Here is an 18,664-nt window from a genome sequence, read left to right as displayed (position 1 = left end):
GAGACAGAGTCTTGCTCTGTGGCCTAGGCTGGAGTGCAGTGGCGTGATCTCAGGTCACTGCAGCCTCCACTTCCCAGGCTCAAGTGATTCTCCTGCCTCAGCCTCTCAAGTAGCTGGGATTACAGGCATACACCACCATTCCCAGTTAATTTTTGTATGTTTTGTAGAGACAGGGTTTCACCATGTTGGCCAGGCTGGTCTTGAACTCCTGACCTCAGGTAATCTGCCTGCCTCGGCCTCTCAAAGTGCTGGGATTACAGGCATGAGCCACCATACCTGGCAGCCTTTTCTATTTTCAAATATGGCTCAGAAAACCTGCTTTTATTGTTGTTGGTGTTTTTTTGTTTTAAACAAAAGTCCCTGAGATCTACCATGGGGTCATAAAAGCCCGGACCTCCAAAACAGTCCTAAGATAGATATCTTGATGAGACGGATACCTGATGAGTCCATGGCTAAGAAACCAAAAGACAGTCAATTTCTCAGTCAGATGCTGGTGATATGTACAGATAAAATAACTTTAAAAATCTTTTATAATCTAATAATGATAAGATTACCAGAGCTAAAGTTCGCTGCACTGAGAGCTTGGTTTTGATTGTGTTAGGAGATACCTATTCGACAGCCAAGTAGAAATGTAGAGTAGACAGTCAAATATACACATGTTGAGGCCAGGACTTTAGAAATAGATGTGTGAGCCACCAGCATAGAGGTGGCATGTAAAAGCATAAATGGGATGAGGGCACCCAAGGAGTGAGTATAGGTACAGAAGATAGGCATACATGTGGGTATTTTGTACTATGTGGACCCTTTTAGAAATTTGAGCCTGCTATATAATGGGATTAGTATAATGTCTCCAAAAGAAAGTAATTTCAGTAAGAATTCCAGAAAAGTTTGCAGCCTTCAATTCTCTATTAAATGGCAACCCAAAAACAAGCAAGAACCCATGGAAATGGTTACCAGGGAGATGTCAACATTCCAGGAATAAGAATGCATTGCAGGTCAGTTGGCTGGACCTCATTGTGACCTGGGAGCCCTGCATGATGAAGGGATGATGGGTGAGTTACTAAGGCTGACTTTTTCCTGAGGACATTGAGTTAGGGAAGTGGCCTCTCCTTGAGGGAAGGAGCCAGATGGCTTCTCAGAGAACAACCACCATATTCAAAATATTCTCAAGTTTCCTTTGTTTCTTCTTGTCTGCGTCTGATGTCCAGGACGTTACTTCACAGGAAAAGGTTAATAGGAGATCAAGATCGGCCAGGTGAGGGAAGAAGGGAAGTGGGAACTTGACTACATGGGTTAGGAGGGGCACACACAGGTACATGGGTAGCTGAGAAAGGAACTGTATGGAAGAAAAGGTAACTTTGGTACAAGTTGATTAAAAAGGTAAGGATAGGAGTGCTGTTCAATGATGGACTGAAGACATTCCTCTTTCTGCCCTTCCCGATTCTCACTAAATTGATAGTAAAATAAGTCAAACCATAAGATTTTAGAGAAAGAGAAGAGGCAATAATGGACAGGAGATGTAAATACATTTTTTTTTTAAGACTGAAAGCAGAACAGAGGAAGATAGAAACCCAACGCTGCTGATGAGAATTGAGAGCTGTTCAGGATTTGGTAGCAGCAGGCTCCATGGAGGATGAGGGTAAGTCATGGGACTAAAAGCAGAGAGGGTTACCTGAAAGTTTCTGTTAGACTTCTAACGCCATGTCCTGTGCCCACCTCCCCACCTGAGAAGCCAGCCAACCACGCTTGCCCACCTCAGGAGTCAGAAATCATTCTCTAACTACAGAAAATTTAAAACGGAGAGGGCGTGGTTTTAGAAATGATTATCTGATGCATTTGCCCACCCAGAAAATAGTTTTCACAAGGATTTGCAAACATGTGGGAGATCCTGAGACTTTCTAATTAGGAAAAAAAAAAAAAAGAAGAGGCATTAATAATTTTTTCCAAAACCCAGAAAATGGGACAAGAAAGAAATGTAATTACAAGACTTTTCTTAATGCTCTCCTAATGATGGAAACACTGTATCATGATTAGTTTACAGCTGGGCTAGAAATACACCGGGAGGATGGTGGAGGAGAAGAGGGGTACAGACGGGTGGAGGAAAGATGCCTCTTTTCATGATTAGTTTTATATTACTTGATTTCTTAAACTTTTTTTTTTTTTGAGATGGAGTCTGGCTCTGTCTCCCAGGCTGGAGTGCAGTGGCACGATCTTGGCTCACTGCAACCTCTGCCTCCCAGTTTCAAGCGATTCTCCTGCCTCAGCTTCCTGAGTAGCTGAGATCACAGGTGCCCGCCACCATGCCTGGCTAATTTTTGTATTTTTAGTAGAGATGGGGTTTCACCATGTTGGCCAGGCTGGTCTTGAACTCCTGACCTGAGGTAATCTACCTGCCTCAGCCTCCCAAAGTGCTGGGATTACAGGCATGAGCCACCACTTCTGGCCTGTTTGCGTATTGTTGTGATAACATATTGCACTCCAGCTGGGGCAACAGAATGAGACTCCATCTCAAAATAATAATAATAATAATAATAATAATAATAATAATAATAATAATAATAAACAACTAGAACTTCAAAATTGTAAAGGGGGAAAGAATTGTATACTGTTTCTAGGCTCCTCCCATGCCATCTCAGTTTCCTCAGCATCTCTGTATTTACTTAGCATTGTAGCCGTTTTTGGAATCTCCCACACCAAGTTTTGAGGAACTTCAAGATTTAAAGGTAGGTAGAAAAAGATGAGCGAATCAAAGAGACAGAGTAGTCAGACATGTAAGATGAAACCAGGAGTGTTTGAAATTAAGGAGGAGGAATTTGTCAACAGCCAAATGCCGCAGATGGGTCAAATGAGTAACTTTCTCTGTCTTAGCTTTCCTGTAAAGATTGTTTCTCCAAAGCCTCCCACATACTGCTCACCTGCTCCCATCCCAATCTCAGGCAGGTGCCGCATCATGTACTTTCATGGCAGCTGTAATCACTGTATACTTGAGTATCTCTCAGCTGCCCTCACAGTTCTAAGCTTCTTAAGGGAAGGGGTCATATTCTTTATGTATTCAAGCTAAGCTTTACATAGTTAATTCTTCTGTGTATTCAATTTCACATTTTGCTTTTTCTTAATACCTTTTTTTCTGATTAAAAAAGTCATACAGATTTAATTTTGAAATTTTAATATAGAAATATAAACTACAGAAGGTCAAAGTTCCCTTACCTCCCCACTACCTGCCTATGACTGTTGCTAAAAGTTTACCTTTTTCTCAGATAGTGTTAGACAAAATACTTAGGTTAACATATTTTTGTAAACATTTTTAGTGTTTGTATATACATATGATCATTTGCAATGCCTAAAATTCAGTGTTATTAAAAATTTAGAGCCAGGCACAGTGGTGTACACCTGTGGACCCAGCTACTCGAGAGGCTGATACCTCTGGGAGCATCACTTGAGCCCAGGAGTTCTGGTCCAGCTTGGACAATATAGTGAGACCCCCATCTCTAAAAAACAAAAATAAGAAATTTAGGTTATATCTATTTCTTACCATTAGAAATGAAGTTAGACGGATATTTTGTGTTACAGGTTTGTTCATATTTCTGATTCTTTAGATTCTTAGGAATGTAATTATTTGATCAAAATGTGTACTTTTAAGGCTTTTAATTTATAGTACTAAATTGAAGTGGTGGATAGTGTTTTTCATATTTTTTTATCTTTAATGACATTTTGCCTAGTCATTTGATCAATTACTATAAGCGGTATATTATAAAATAATGTTTTGAATTCTCCATTTATCCCTTTTTTTTTAAACTTTATTCCTTTCATGTATATTAAAGCTCTTAGGGGCATATACCTTTATATTTGTTATATCTCCCTGATTTATTAACCCTTTTATCGTTATAAAATTTCCTTTTTGGATCTAATAATATTTCTTGTCTTAAAGTTGATTTTTTCTGAAATTAATATAGCCATTCTGGCTTTCTTTTGATTAGTGTTTGTATGATATTCTATCCTTTTATATTCAATTTATGCCTTTGTGCTTGAAGTGTGTTTCCTGTAGACAGTAGACAGGTCTTCCTTTTTAAAATTAATCCGTCTTTAGGGATATCTAGACCATTTACACTTGATGCAATTACTGATACAGTTATACTTAGTTCTATCACTTTGCTATTTTTCTATTTGTGTTATCTGTCTTATGTCCTTTTGCTTTGTGTTAATCAGGTATTAATTCCTCTATTAGCTTTTTAACATATCTATCTATCTATCTAGATATATATGGACAAAGTTTAGCTATTTCCCAATAAATGAGAAAGAGTCACACCTCAGACCATTTTTCTTTTTGAATAGAGTGGGCAACAACATGCTGTTGGAAATTCTGATTTACTCTTGTATAATCCAGAGTTATCTGCTAAAACAGGAAATATTTTCCTTCTCAATCAACTTAATGTAGGGCCCTCCTTATGTTTTGATATTATGTGTATCAAAATATCACTGTGTACCCCATGTTTTTGGCAACATGACATTGCAGTAGGAGTATGCACACTGGGAATAGAAAGCAAACTCATATTTTGTGCCTTAACATCTATTTGAATTCAATTTTATAATATGTCTCTTCCACTTGATTATGGAGTCTTGCTGGGCACTCTAGACTATGGCTTAAGAGGATCAGCTAATACCCAGTCCAGGATACATAACTCCACTTTTGTGTTCATTGGATGGCCCATGCTGAAGCATTGACTCTCTACAAGGTCCAGTAGCCACCAAAAAGTTTTAATCAAAAGAATAATTACAGCAAAATCCTCTAGGAGGACTCTACTGGGGCTTGCTACAATTTTCACACAGTACTCTGATTGTGCAAATCTGAGAACTGCTGACTTTCTGGGTCATAAGTTCAAATGGCAGAGTGGCATGCTCTGCAACGAACAATGAACAACAAGCCTTCTCTTGCTCTGAGCCCACTCATGTTTGACAGTCTTTTAGAATACTCAATAAATAGGTTAGCATGTCATACCCAAGTATGGTACCTGTTTCTCTTAAAATTAAAGTGGGCCACAAAAATTGATCAATACTCCGTTGGTGAGATTAATGTGCAGCAAATTGCCTTTCATGTTGAAGGGGATATTCTAGTTTGACTCAGACCATTGGACTCCTTAGAAACTTTACTGACCCAGCCTCTACATTGAATTTGTTTTTCTTTTTCTTTTTTTAAAATTTAAGTTCTAGGGTATATGTGCACAACGTGCAGGTTTCTTACATATATATACATGTGCCATGTTGGTGTGCTGCACCCTCAACTCATCATTTACATTAGGTATATCTCCTAATGCTATCCCCCCCATCCCCCCACTCCATGACAGGCCCCAGTGTGTGATGTTCCCCACCCTGTGTCCAAGTGCTCTCATTGTTCAATTCCCACCTATGAGTGAGAACATGTGGTGTTTGGTTTTCTGTCCTTGCCATAGTTTGCTCAGAATGATGGTTATTTTTACAATCTACCCATCTGACAAAGGGCTAATATCCAGAATCTACAAACAAATTCAGAAACTCAAACAACTTTGCAAGAAAAAATGAAACAACCTCATCAAAAAGTGGGCAAAGGATATGAACAGACACTTCTCAAAAGAAGACATTTATGCAGCCAACAGACACATGAAAAAATGCTCATCACTCGCCATCAGAGAAATGCAAATCAAAACCACAATGAGATACCATCTCACACCAGTCAGAATGGCAATCATTAAAAAGTCAGGAAACAACAGGTGCTGGAGAAGATGTGGAGAAATAGGAACACTTTTACACTGTTGGTGGGAGTGTAAACTAGTTCAACCATTGTGGAAGACAGTGTAGCAATTCCTCAAGAATTTGTTTTTCATCTGTTGGCATGCATCTTGGTGTCGGCTACTTCCTGCTTATCAGGTTCATTTAGCAGGATACAGTAGACCAGTGTAATGTCACATGGGATGGTGAAGCCTTTGGTTTTGGAGAGGTGAGATATCATTGTGTCAAATTTTTGAAAAGTTGTGCTTCTGACCCTACCAAATGAAAACAAAATGCTAAATGTTAAGACATGGAATCAACCTAAATGCCCATCAATGATAGACTGGATAAAGAAAATGTGGTACATATGCACCATGGAATGCTGTGCAGCCATAAAAAATTATGAGATCATGACATTTGCAGGGACATGAAAGGAGCTGGAGGTCATTATCCTTAGCGAAGTAACACAGAAACAGAAAGCCAAATATGATATGTTCTCACTTATAAGTGGGAGCTAAGTGATGAGACCACATGGACACATATTGTGGAACAACACACACTGGGGTCTATTGGAGGGTGGAGGCTGGGACAAAGGAGAGGATCAGGAAAAAATGTTTTTTTTAAAAAAATGATAGATGGATATACTAATTACCCTGATCTGATCAGTATATATGTACCAAAACATCACTATGTACCCCATGAATATGTATAATTATTATTTATTAGTTAAAAATAAATTTTAAAATAAAACCAAAATATTTATGGTAATTTTTGTTTCATGGGATTGAAAAAAGCAATTACCAGAATATCTGCTACTAAGTAATAGGGTTTATTTTTTTTAACTGTGATTTGATCACAGTGAAGAGATCACATCTGGAAGAGCAGCTCCAAGTAAAATCATCACCTAGTTATCAATGATTTAATGCTATCTCCTAAACTCCAGTTGTTTTCTTGCATAGACCAAATGGCGATTCAAATGGTGGTATGACAGGAGTCATCAATCCTGTGTCTTTCAAATTATTTATGGTAGCATTAAATTCAGAATTTTCCATGAAGATATATTACTTTTGGTTTAATATTTTGGTAGGGAGAGGGAGATACACTGGCTCTTCTTTGCATAATAACTCTTAATGTATTAGGAAGCCAATGTGGATGTTTTCTCAGCTGCTGATTGTTTATTCCAACCATATACACAGAAACTAAAAAAATATCTGAGGAATAGGTTCAGCATCCCATTGGGCCAACCGTGTGGTGGACTTAGGTTGTAACTCCATTTGTCACATGGCTTCCATGAACTTTCACTGTGATCTGAAGATTGTACTAAGTGTTCTAGATTCACTGGAATTAGCCTTAGGTCAGAACCAGTAGATAAGAAGATTCCACATCACACAAATGTCAATGATGACTCACATATGTGGTTATTTGATTGGTGACCATATTGATGGTCAAAGGTTTTTCATTGCTAATAGTGTTGGTTCAACTGGATATCAATATAGAAAAGTCTCTCTTGACTCTTGATGCACAAAAATAAATTCTAGATGAATCATAGATCTTGATAGGCAAGATAAAATAATAAAGCTCTTACAAAAAATATAGACAATTTTCATCTGGGAGGGGGAAAACATGCTAAACAATTGGCCTAAGAAATCTAGGCAAAAATTTCTTAAATAGTATTCAAAATGGTACACAAAAAGGTCCAATTATAAGCAAAAATTGATAAATTGTGTTCATCAAAATTATTAAAATGAAAAGGCAAGCTTCAGAATGGGACTTGTATTTATAATATATAAAGAACTCCTATTATTATTGTATGGGAGTCTAAGTCTCTTTGTAAGTATTTAAGGACTTGCTTTATGAATCTGGGTGCTCCTGTATTGGGTGCATATATATTTAGGATAGTTAGCTCTTCCTGTTGAATTGATCCCTTTACCATTATGTAATGGCCTTCTTTGTCTCTTTTGATCTTTGATGGTTTAAAGTCTGTTTTATCAGAGACTAGTATTGCAACCCCTGCTTTTTTTTGTTCTCCATTTGCTTGGTAGATCTTCCTCCATCCCTTTATTTTGAGCCTATGTGTATCTCTGCATGTGAGATGGGTCTCCTGAATACAGCAAACTGATGGGTCTTGACTCTTTATCCAATTTGCCAGTCTGTGTCTTTTAATTGGACCATTTAGTCCATTTACATTTAAGGTTAATATTGTTATGTGTGAACTTGATCCTGTCATTGTGATATTAGCTGGTTATTTTGCTTGTTAGTTGATGCAGTTTCTTCCTAGCATTGATGTTCTTTACATTTTGGCATGTTTTTGCAATGGCTGGTACTGGTTGTTGCTTTCCACGTTTAGTGCTTCCTTCAGGGTCTCTTGTAGGGCAGGCCTGGTGGTGACAAAATCTCTAAGCATGTCTGTAAAGGATTTTATTTCTCCTTATATGAAAATTAATTCAAGATGGATTACAGACTTAAATGTTAGACCTAAAACCATAAAAACCCTAGAAGAAAACCTAGGTAATACCATTCAGGACATAGGCATGGGCAAGGACTTCATGTCTAAAACACCAAAAGCAACGGCAACAGAAGCCATAATTGACAAATGGGATCTAATTAAACTAAAGAGCTTCTGCACGGCAAAAGAAACTACCATCAGAGTAAACAGGCAACCTACAGAATGGGAGAAAATTGTTGCAATCTACTCATCTGACAAAGGGTTAATATCCAGAACCTACAAAGAACTCAAACAAATTTACAAGAAAAAAACAAACAACCCCATCAAAAAGTGGGCAAAGGATATGAATAGCCATTTCTCACACGAAGACATGCATACAGCCAACAGGCACATGAAAAAATGCTCGTCATCACTGGCCATCAGAGAAATGCAAATCAAAACCACAATGAGATACCATCTCACACCAGTTAGAATGGCAATCATTAAAAAGTCAGGAAACAACAGGTGCTGGAGAGGATGTGGAGAAATAGGAACACTTTTACACTGTTGGTGGGATTGTAAACTGGTTCAACCGTTGTGGAAAACAGTATGGCGATTCCTCAAGGATCTAGAACTAGAAATATCATATGACCCAGCCATCCCATTCCTGGGTATATACCCAAAGGATTATAAGTCATGCTGCTATAAAGACACATGCACATGTATGTTTATTGCAGCACTATTCACAATAGCAAAGACTTGGAATCAACCCAAATGTCCATCAGTGACAGACTGGATTAAGAAACTGTGGCACATATACACCATGGAATACTATGCAGCCATAAAAAAGGACGAGTTTGTGTCCTTTGTAGGGACATGGATGCAACTGGAAACCATCATTCTCAGCAAACTATCGCAAGAACAGAAAACCAAACAGCACATGTTCTCACTCATAGATGGGAATTGAACAATGAGATCACTTGGACTCTGGAAGGGGAACATCATACACTGGAGTCTATTATGTGGAGGGGGAAAGAGGGAGATGTGAACCCAGGAAAGTATGTCCAAGGGGTAGGAAACATATAAAATGTTGGTCACATTTACTAGGCATCAGAGAAATGCAAATTAAAACCAGAAATTGATACAAATAAACACACACACACACACACACACACATTAATTCTAGTTTTGAAAAAGTAGCTACTGTAAAAATCAAGTGTTATCGAGGATGGGGGTAATTGGAACTCTCATACACTGCTGATGGGAATGGAAATTAGTACAACCACTTTGGAAATTGTTTGACAGTATTTATTAACATCGAATGTGCATATACCCTATAACCAAGTGGTTGGCTTATATCCTAAAAATGTATACCTATTTCCATCTAAAGACATGCAAATAATAATGAAAACTGATGAGCAGACATGTATGCCCCTGTGAATTCTCAGAGTAGAATCCTAAACTCCTGCATATTCATCTGTGTCTCATTACATTTTTCATTTTCATTTCATCTATTTTTTTTTTTTTTTTTTTTTAACGAATTTACCATTTTCATCACATTTTAAATTTCTTATTCTGGCCTGTTCTCTCCAGATAGCAGTACTCTATTATTCTATAGTAGAAAATTTAAAAATACATTTTATTGAGAATACCAAATAGTTCTCTGAAGTTTCCTGTTGGACGCTGTAGTAGATAACTTCCAGGTATTTGCTCTTCATTTGATCTTCCAGAAGGACTGTATCTTTCACTGTTTTGCAATATTATCCCCTAAAGCCTCCACACTAAATTTTTCTTTACTATGGAGTGTCAAATATGCTGAATCTTTTCAAATTCACTGTATCACAACATAACAGTATGTGAAGATTGTACTTGCTCCCACTCTCTGCACTTGGTTTATGGTTACATTCACCTCTAGAATCTAATATTCATGAATAGGGTCCTCCTCTACCAAGGAGGCATTTAAAACCTACTGCTAAATTAATTGGTATTTTAGACCAATGTATATATGAGACAGTACAAGTCCCATAACTGGACTTCTTTATACCCCTCCCTGCCCTGATACCTCATTTGCCATGAGCATTGGATATAGCTAATAGCACTTTGAAATGCCCACATTCATGACTATCACATTATAGCATGTAGCCTATTGGCTATTCTATTTTAAATAGCCTTCTATTTTATGGCTTTAGAAAGCTATCATTTTCTCAGCCTTCTTTATTTTATCTATTTTTTTTTTTTTTTTTTTTTTTTTTTTTTTTTTTTTTTACTACTAGCACTAGCAGGTGGCTTTCCTTGGAGAACTATTTTTATAATCAATTTTTCAATGTTGCTATATGTAGAAGGTGAACTGAGAACTATAAAGCTATTTTGGGATGGGAGCACTGGGCTGTCAGATATGCTCATTCGTTGCTTAAAGGACTAATTTCAGTTCACCAAGTCTACATGCAGTACCAATTTGTGCTTCCATAAATTTTTAAATTTGAGAATTTCCGGGATACCGTTTTGAAGGTAAAAATTAATTTGGTCATTTCCTTAATCACCTGCCAATCTAATTTAAGTTGCTACTTTCTCAGTGGAGTCCCAAGATCATTCAGGAATAAAAAAGAATGAGGTATTTTGAAATATAAATGTCGAAGACTAGATTCTCAGTAGAAAATTATAACCATCTTTTATTTTAGGATCTGGTTTATTTATTTTAAGTGCTGTCACTTTAAGTCTGTTCTTCATCTCTTGCTTAGACAAAATAATCATGTTTTTTGTTCTTTACTTTTAGGGTCTGATCTCAGCCCTCAGAGAAGATTTATTTTACATGGTTTCTTATTTTTTTTCCCACAGTTTTTAATAGGAAATTAAAAAAAGCATACAAATTTACTTGGTCGTAGTTTTAGGTGACATGGGAGCCTTCAGAATGAAAAAGAGGGCTGGGTGCGGTGGTTCATGCCTGTAATCCCAGCACTTTAGGAGGCCGAGGCGGGCGGATCGTGAGGTCAGGAGATCGAGACCATCCTGGCTAACACTACCAAAATACTAAATATACAAAACGCTAAATACTAAAATACTAAAAATACAAAAAATTAGCCAGGCGTAGTGGCAGGTCCCTGTAGTCCTAGCTACTCAGGAGGCTGAGGCCGGAGAATGGTGTGAACCCGGGAGGCGGAGCTTGCAGTGAGCCTAGATCACGTTACTGCACTCCAGCCGGGGCAACAGAGCGAGACTCAGGTTACATGTGAGTATTTGCTACGTGCATAGAATGTGTAGTGACTAAGTGAGGGTATTTGGAGTGTCCATCACCTTGTGTATTTATCATTTCTATGTGTTGGTAACATAACATCTCAAGTTCTCTATTCTAGCTACTTTGAAATATACAATACACTGTTGCTAACTGTAGTCACACTACTCTGCTATAGAATATTGGAGCTTATTTCTTCTATCTAGCTGTGTGTTTGCACCCACTAATCAGCCTCTTCAATCTCAGCCACATACCCTTCCTAGCCTCTGGTATCTTTCTATTCTCTATCTCCATGAGATCAACTTTCTTTTAGCTCCCACATATTAGTGAGAACATGTAATGTATGTCCTTCTGCGCCTAGATTATTTCACTTAATTACCTTCAGTTTCATCCATGTTACTGCAAATGATGTGATTTTATTTTTTTATGGCAGAATAATGTTTAATTGTGTATACATACCATATTTTCTTTATCTGTTCATTGATTCCATATGTTTGCTATTGTGAACAGTGTTTGGATAAGCATGGGAGTGCAGCTTTTCTTTGGATGTACTGATTTCTTTTCCTTTGGATAAATACCCAGTAGTGGCATTGCTAGATAATATGGCAGTTCAATTTTTAAAAATTGTCCTTGTTTATTCTTAGGTTCAACAAAGTATGGACAGCCATGTAGAAAGGTGATTAGACAGAAAGGGTATGATCTAATACTAATATACTACTGAGGGGAACACCCAGCAAGACCTTTTTGTTTAGGTTCTTCTTGGCCCATTTCCACACTCTTTTAAAGAGAATTACATGGCCAGGCCTAGGTATTGTGATGAGATAAATACGTCTTCAGCGCCCTCAGATGTGTCTTCCATTATATCTGGCACCCTTTTCTTTCTTTCTCTTCCCTTCTTAAGTCAATGAGTACAGTTTGCTATTGTGGGATACCTCTACCAGGAGTATTGAAGTGTTTTGATGGTAGAGTTTGAAGTTTTGTTCCTTGTTAATGGGAGAGGCACTGTGATCATCTGCTAATAGAATTGATGCCGTTTAGAACAGTTGATACTCTCCTCTTTACTCCTGCTGGCCCAGTTCGATATGTGGTCTCTAGATATCTACTTTGCAGTTTCTTAAATGAGGTAAAATGGGTAACCTGATCTGAGTACTTGTACTTTTTCCTTTAAAGATAAAATGATAAAAAGTCTTATAAAAACTTCCAAAGAAGTAAGTACATTGAACTTTCCCATTCTCCATGCCTTAAGCCAGTGGTCAGCAAACTTTTTCTGTAAAGGGCCATATAATAAATATGTTAGGCTTTACGTATTATACAATCTCTGCTGTAACTGCTCAATTCTGCTGTGCCCTATGAAAGCAGCCATAGGCAATATGCCAACAAATGGATGTGGCTGAGTTACAATAAATCTTTATTTACTAAAAACAGGCACAGGCAGATCGGCCCACATACTATAGTTTGCAGACACCCCTGACGTAAGCCCAAAATTCCCTCTTCTTTTGGGTAGTTCAAGTTTCATCTTCCCCATGTGCTTCAGTTCCTCTAAAACCAAACACTATAAAAAATGTGTTCCACTGTCCAGTGATGTAACAAAATAGAACTCTGAAACTTTAGGCCTCTTAGGGAGTTATTCTCCTGCTATGGCATCTAAACCTTAACTTTTGAATTACTTAAAGCTATTTCTAAGGCAGCATTTCTAGTCCCTGAATATGACTTCTGGAACTAGAGACAAGACATTCTCAAGAGAGGACAGATGCTCCCAAACTGTACTCACCATCTGGTCAAACAGAGTGGGAATCAATTGCCTTTGAGGGCAAGGTGTGAACACCTGTTCTTTCTTTCGGATGGAGGATTTACTATTTCAGGTAAATAAAAGATGTATTTGCCCGCCACTATGGAATTTAAGCCTATTTTTAAAGCTTGAGCAAACACATCCTCAAGTTGGCTATGGTCAGTTGATTTATGACTCCGGAATGCTGAATTCCCACGTTGGAAGCTGACCAAGAGTTACAATGTTCTGTGTGCTGCCGGCTGCTTCCCACACAGATAATTACCAGAGGCTAATTTACAGATGCCAGTGGGAACGGAAGTGGAGTGAATGGCTGCCCGCAGAGCTAGGAATTGGATTTTATCAGGAGTCATGGAGAAGTGTGTTTGTTCTCAGAGAAAAAAGTCCAGAAAAGTGACTCGTTGAAAAACATGCCAGCAAAATGAGTTATCCAAAGAGCAGTGCAGTATTTAAAGCATTGCTTTAGAGTTAGACAACCTGGGCTAAAATCCTTATTGCCCCACTTAATAGGTAGAAACCTTGAATCAGTTACTTAACCTAAGTCTCCATTCCTCCCCTGCAATATCAGCATAATATTAGAATCTATCTCAAAGTTGAGATGATTAAATAAAAAAATGCACATAGAGCATCTACCACCATATTTGGAAAATAGTAAATGATTAATAAAAGTTAGCTGTTATTACATTCTAACTCACACTTCCAGTCTTGGAGTTATCACAAATTTTGTTTTCTGTTCAACAATCATGAATACACATTTTACCTTCCTTATTTGCTAAAGGTTATTGGAGATTTTGAGAGTCTTTGGTTGCTTATCTTGTAGAGTAGAAAATGGAGATTCATGAATTTAATTGAATTCCTCAAGGTTAGAAATGGATGGAACCAGAATTAAAACTCACCCAACTGATCTGCTTATTAATCTAGACTTTCCCAAATTTGAGAAGCTGCCCTGATCCTCTTCCACTCAACTTACTTCTCACGTTATTCCAGCAATCTTAGCACCAAAAATTGAAGCTATAAATAGAGTGACCTTTGGCAAATTATATCCCCCAATCTCAATTTTTCATTTATAAAATAGACAGCTTGGTATATAGAGATGACCCCTATCATTTCTTCCGATTCTAGAACGTAAACCTTCAAGTTTTGTAGAGAAACTCATCAGTGAGGTGAGCAACCAGAGTCATGGAAGTAGGCAGGCCATGGTTGAGCAATGCCACCATCTTCATGAGGACATGGGTAATCAGAATTAAAGACAAACTCAGGATTGTGACTATTACCAAGATCAGGTTTCTTGCACCCGCAAAACATCCTTGCTGTTTGTATTTGGTGGCCAGTATGGGCTACCTCTGGAATTTGCATCATGCTGTCACAAGAAGGACCAGGGATTTTAGCATTTGAGGAAAACTTAAAGTAGGTAATAAATCAACTATGCAAATAGCAAAGTATGCAAGTGTATTAGTTTGTTCTCTCACGCTGCTAATAAAGACATACCTGAGACTGGATAATTTACAAAGAGGCTTAATTGACTTATAGTTCAGCATGGCTGGGAGGCCTCAGGAAACTTAAAATCATTGTGGAAGGGAAAGCAAACACCTGTTTCTTCACATGGTGGCAGCAAGGAGGAGTGCTGAGCTCTAGGGGAAAGGCCCTTTATAAAGCCATCAGATCTCGTGAGAACTCACTGTCATGAGAACAGCATGAGGGTAATTGCCCCCATGATTAAATGACCTCCCACTGGGTCCCTCCCATGACAGATGGCGGTTATGGGAACTACAAGATGAGATTTGGGTGGGGACACAGCCAAACCATATCAGCAAATAAGTGCCTTTTATTCCCACTGAACTTAGGCAAATTCATTTTTACCTTGGAAATTAAAGTCACATAGGTTCTTGAATTAACAATAAAATATCATTAGTTAGCATTTAATCACACACACAGTCTTCTTATTTTGCCTGTTATGTTTCTCAATGTGCAGGACATTTAAATTGAAGTACCTCATATTTTAGGAGGAGTTAAGTAATGGAGCCAAAGAGGGTTACCTAGTTTTCTCAAATCTGGTATGACACTTGAAACTCTAAGATAATTTGAAAAATAGCATGGAGAAGACAATATAAATATTTAGCAAGACTATCACTATAGAGCTGTTTAGAATTTTTTTTTTTTTTTTTTTTTTGAGTCGGAGTCTTGCTCTGTCGCCCGGGCTGGAGTGCAGTGGCCGAATCTCAGCTCACTGCAAGCTCCACCTCCCAGGTTTACGCCATTCTCCTGCCTCAGCCTCCCAAGTAGCTGGGACTACAGGTGCCCGCCACCTCGCCCAGCTAGTTTTTTGTATTTTTTAGTAGAGACGGGGTTTCACCGTGTTAGCCAGGATGGTCTCGATCTCCTGACCTCGTGATCCGCCCGTCTCGGCCTCCCAAAGTGCTGGGATTACAGGCTTGAGCCACCGTGCCCGGCCTAGAATTGTTAATTAGACCTGGATATTATTGATGAATTTAAATCATAGCTAAATAATATATAAATAGTTCTATAGCATATAAGAGTAACCAAAGTTTATATTGGGAATAAACATTATCCTTAATACACACACTTCAAAATCAACAGGGATTTTTAGAGACTTACATTTTTCTTTTTAAAAAAGATAAATAATTATCTCAAAAGATGGGTCATTCTCTTTACTGTGAGATACACTCCTCTACGAAAGAAGATGCATGAGTAGCCTGAATTCGGCAGTTGATACTTAAGTGATAATTTTCTATGGTGGAGGTCATCACATTTAGGCTATATAGTGTTGTGGTTAAGAAAGTGGACTTTGGAATCAGACAGACTTGCATTTGATTTTATTCTTTGTGCCTTACTTTGATAAAGTATTTGACCCATCTAAGCCTCTGTTTCTCCACTGTGAAATATAGAGGGTGGTTGTAACTAGTATTTCACAGGTGACATTGAAAGAATTGAGATAATGACATGCAACTCGCTAAGCACAGCATTTGCCAAGTGCTTCCCGTGTTTCTCACTGGCTGCCTGGCTTCTAGAGAAACATCTCCAGCTTCCTCTTTACAGCAGCCTTCCTGCAGGGAGGGAAAGGGGGGCTTTGGGATGCTTCTGCCCACTTTGTCATTGATGGTCAGAAGCCAGTAAGCAGTGAGCAGGTGACTGTCATAAGCCTACAGGTGTGGTGAGTCTTTTAAATGCACTGACCTGAGCTTTTCAATTTTGTATTTGAAATGAGATTTTTTTCATGTGGGTGTAGAATTCACTTCTTGGGTTTGGTGGATATTTTAAACCATCTGCATTTGCCCACTTCTTTTCAATTTATCTCTCTGATTAATCTCAGTAGAGCTATGTCTTAGACAATTATATCTGATGGAAATTAAGTTCTTGGAATTTTAGCTATAGAGTTCCTTACAGAGTTTCAATTTTTTGGAGAAAAAATGATTACTATCTTGAAACACTAATTAGAAATAGTATATATTTTTGTCTATTTATATAAAGATATCCATTCCTGAACTTTTCTTTGAAAACTTGAATGCAGTAATTATATTTTTAGCTCAATTAACTAACCTACTTACTATGATGGGGATAAATTACACTTTTTAATTAATTAATTTATTGAGGTACAGTCTCGCTCTGTTGCCCAGGCTGGAGTACATGGGGCAGTGGTGCAATCTCCACTCAGTGTAGCCTCTGCCTCTTGGGTTCAAGTGATTTTCGTGCCTCAGCCTCCTGAGTAGCTGGGATTACAGGCATGCACCACCGCACCCAGCTAATTCTTATATTTTTAGTAGAGACAGGGTTTCACCCTGTTGGGCAGGCTGGTCTCAAACTCCTGATCCACCTGCCTTGGGTTCCCAAAGTGCTAGAACTATAGGTGTGAACCACTGCACCCACCCACTCTTTTTATTTTTATTTTTCATTTTATTATTATTTTTTGAGATGGAGTCTTGCTCTGTTGCCCAAGTTAGAGTGCAGTGGTACGATCTCAGCTCACTGCAACCTCCACCTCCTGGGTTCAAGCGATTCTCCTGCCTCAGCCTTCTGAGTAGCTGAAATGACAGGCACCTGCCACCATGCCTGGCTAATTTTTGTATTTTTAGTAGAGATGGGGTTTTACCGGGCTGGTCTCAAACTCCTGACCTCATGATCCACCCGCCTCGGCCGCCTAAAGTGCTGGGATTACAAGCATGAGCCACCACACCTGGCCTCTTTTTATTTTTATAAATAAAACTTGAAATAAACCTGGAGTTCTTTGAAGTTCTTCACATAAATATATGTCATTTCATTGTACTGGGGTGGAAGTCTTTTTTGTCAGTCAACCAACTTGACAGTTTTTTCACAGATAATGAGGACATATGCTCAATTTGCCATTTTAAAATTGTAAACATGCAATCAAGCATGTTCAGAAAAACCAGTAGGCAGTGACTGCATGCTAGGTTACTTAGGTCACGGCTTTGGATGAAAGTGTTATTACTTTTGCAAAAAAAATATGGTCCCTTTTTATTAATGTCAGTGCCACTTAACGTTCTATTACCTTTTGATACATTACCTTGTGACTTTGTTTTTTCCAGCTTTATTGAGGTATAACTGGTATTTAAAAAACTGCACATAATTAATTATACCATTTGGTGAATTTGAACATATGTATACACTCATGTTGCCACCACCACATTCCAGGTGATAAACATAGCTATCACCTCCAAAAGTTTCCTAGTAAATCCTCCCTTTTCTGTGTGTAAGAATACTTAACACGAGCTCTATGCTCTTAACAAAATTTTATTTTATTTTTAGTTCTGGGGTGCATGTGCAGGATGTGCAGGTTTGCTACATAGGTAAATGTGTGCCATGGTGGTTTGCTGCACCTATCAACCCATCACCTAGGTATTAAGCCCAGCATGCATTAACTATTTTTCCTAATACTCTTCCCCCCAACTCCCCTTTCCCCCAACAGGCCCCCTTGTGTGGTGTTCCCCTCCCTGTGTCCCTGTGTTCTCATTGTTCAGCTCCCACTTATAAGAACATGCGGTGTTTGGTTTTCTGTTCCTGCATTAGTTTGCTGAAGATAATGACTTCCAGCTTCATCCATGTCCCTGCAAAGGACATGACATCATTCCTTTTTATGGCTTCATAGTATTCCATGGTGTAGATGTACCACATTCTCTTTATCCAGTCTATCATTGATAGGCATTTGGGTTGATTCCATGTCCTTGCTATTGTGAATAGTGCTGCAATGAACATAACGTGTGTGTGTATCTTTGTAATAGAATGTCTTATATTCCCTTGGGTGTATACCCAGTAATGAGATTGCTGGGTCAAATGGTATTTCTGGTTCTAGATCTTTGAGGAGTTGCCACACTATCTTCCACAATGATTGAACTAATTTACATTCCCACCAATAGTGTAAAAGTGTTCCTATTTCTCCACAACCTCACCAGCATTTGTTGTTTCTTGACTTTTTAATAATGGCTGTTCTGACTGGCATGAGATAGTA

At 38.3% G+C, this 18,664-nt stretch overlaps 1 long non-coding RNA gene across 5 annotated transcripts in view; it reads left to right on the top strand.

The window, feature by feature from the left end:
• The first annotated feature begins 995 nt into the window (after window positions 1-995).
• LOC105481952 (uncharacterized) overlaps window positions 996-18,664 on the top strand; it is an 83,514-nt gene continuing 65,845 nt past the window's right edge. The window contains exons 1-3 of one of the 5 annotated variants that reach the window (XR_011607118.1): window positions 996-1,052; window positions 1,542-1,639; window positions 2,665-2,723. This is a non-coding gene — a long non-coding RNA (uncharacterized lncRNA). The other 4 variants (XR_987301.3, XR_011607117.1, XR_011607120.1 and 1 more) reach the window with 4 other exon arrangements.

The sequence above is a fragment of the Macaca nemestrina genome, chromosome 8 (genome assembly GCF_043159975.1).
Source record: "Macaca nemestrina isolate mMacNem1 chromosome 8, mMacNem.hap1, whole genome shotgun sequence".
Lineage (NCBI taxonomy): Eukaryota > Metazoa > Chordata > Mammalia > Primates > Cercopithecidae > Macaca > Macaca nemestrina.
The sequence above is the reverse complement of the archived record's forward strand: the minus strand, read 5'-3'. Positions and strand labels throughout refer to the sequence as shown.